This window comes from Suncus etruscus, chromosome 9, assembly GCF_024139225.1.
Source record: "Suncus etruscus isolate mSunEtr1 chromosome 9, mSunEtr1.pri.cur, whole genome shotgun sequence".
In the NCBI taxonomy this organism is placed as follows: domain Eukaryota; kingdom Metazoa; phylum Chordata; class Mammalia; order Eulipotyphla; family Soricidae; genus Suncus; species Suncus etruscus.
Genome location: NC_064856.1, coordinates 72,687,399 through 72,689,952, shown reverse-complemented (window position 1 = coordinate 72,689,952; position 2,554 = coordinate 72,687,399).

Below are 2,554 nucleotides of genomic sequence, written 5' to 3'. Positions count from 1 at the left end.
TTTATTGGGATTTAATTGTCAACTTTATGGCATACTTTTACACGTACAATATGAATATTTGACACATTTTATATAAAGTGTTAAAGGATTCCTACCATCAAGTTAATTAACAAATTCATTGCTTGACATATTTGCTTTTTTTTTTTTTTTTTTTTTTTGGTTTTTGGGCCACACTCGTTTGATGCTCAGGGGTTACTCCTGGCTATGCGCTCAGAAATCGCTCCTGGCTTGGGGGGACCATATGGGACGCCAGGGGATCGAACCGCGGTCTGTCCTACGCTAGCGCTTGCAAGGCAGACACCTTACCTCTAGCGCCACCTTCCTGGCCCCATATTTGCTTTTTTTTGTGTGAGAACATTTACATTTTAAGCTCTCAGTGAATCAATTCAGATTCAATTGTCAATTATTTAGTGCTGTTTACCCTGGTATATATGATGCCCTTGTAGCTTTTTCCTCTAATAACTCAATGTTTAAACCCTTTTGACATTCTTGCCTTATTTTTCTTCTCTACAGATCCTTTATACCACTATTACATTCTATTTTATAAAAATTTCTTTAAAATATAATTTAGATCTAAATAATATCATGATACATTTCTCTGACTTACGTATTTCTCTTAGCAGAATGCTGCTGTCTTATCTAGTATATGCTGCAACTAACAAATAGCTTCTTTATAGTTATGTAGTATTAACATATATGGCTTATTTTCTTTATATATGTACTTTAAATATATTATGCATAAGTATTATTTCTTATATGTTCTTTATCCATTATCCATTACTGAACTCAGTGTGACTTAAGTACACTGACTTAGCTGTAAATGCTGTCATATATATGCTGCAAATAGCAAACAACTTCTATTATAGCTATGTAGTGTTTGCCTATGTGGTATATTATTACTTTATATATGCCGTTTAAATATATTATACCTGAGTATTATTTCTTATATGCTACTTACTCATTCATAAATTACTGGCCTTGGTGCAACATAAGTACATTGACTTTTGTAAATATTTTGAAATATTGAACAGGGATTGGTTTTTAAGATAATAATTTTTGTGTCATTGAACACATAACCCATATATGGGAATGGTAAAGCCTATGTTGTTCTGGCTTTAGTTTTTAGTAGCCCTTTACATATTGAATTTTTATCAATATTGCACAAATTTACTTTTCTCTACATCTTTGTCATCACTTACCTTTGTCTTTTAACAGTTTTGTGGCACTATTTCATTGTGACTTTGATTTGCATTTTTTACTATTAGTGATACTAGCAATTTTACTTAATTTACGCATTGGTCATAACTTTTTTATATATCCAAAGTTTTCTTGGCATAGTTTATTTACTTTCTTGTCTGTACATATTGTAGTATTTATCGATTTTGTTGTAAGCTTTTGATTACTTATTATTAAGATTAAGTTATATGAATTCCATCTATATATTGCATATTAACTCCATTTGGATAGTATTTAGCCCCATTTTGTAAATTTTTAAATCTAATTTATTGTTTTTAATGATGCAATATTTTTCATATTTCTTTTTTCTTAAGACTAACGTCCTAAAATATCCTTTAATTTTTTATGCATATTTTGGGAGTTTTCTGCTAGATTTGCATTAGAATCTTTATCGAAAATTTCTTTTCCTTTTCTATAGCAGCTGCTTATTTCTGCCTCTATTGCCTTTCAGTTTTCTCTGTGATTTCTTAATGGCATGGAAGGTTTCTGATATGTGTAGCTCCCAATATTCTCTCCATCCTTCAATGATTTAATGTGTAGAAGCAAATGAGCCTTTAAGATAAAAATCCCTGTTCTTTCTTTTTCCCCTGAGGCTCACGATATTGTATTTCTCTTTTTTCTTTCTTTTTTTTTTTGCTTAATCTATACATTGCTTTAATCAAGTTATTGTAATTTTTGTTTTTGCTATTGATTATTTTTCTGATGCTATTCCTCATACTGTTCACCTTATTCTTTTGTTCATCTTATTTTAACTGAAGTTATATTACAGCTCATTACAGATATAATATTTTTATATCTAGATAGGTGAATAATTGAACCTCTATTTTTGTGATATCTGTGTGATCTTGGTTAAGTGACTATTTTCATCATCTGTATAATAGGATTTAATATTAATTATAGTAGTGAAATAACATCAAGCATTAAAAATGTGTTAAGTACTTCTGAGTGAAAATATATGTAGAATTCCACTGATCCAAATGCATTAATTACTATTTTCTTCTCATTCTACAAATGATAAGTGTGAGTATAAGATACATATATATTTAATTATATTGCTGGATATGCCAAAACTAGATAAGAATAGGAGGAAAATAGACAGGGTAAATGTAGAAAAAATTCCTTTGAGAGAAAAATTCCCTAGAGCACGTTTAGTATAATATCACAATATGCAGCAAGGATTTGCACCAAGATATAAAAAAGATAAGTGATCCATTTAAACATTCTTCTTTTATTTAATTTTTGGCCAGTTTTTATTTTACTACTATTTATGTCTTATAGTCAATACAGAGTGCTCACCCATTGTAGTAAAAATAATATA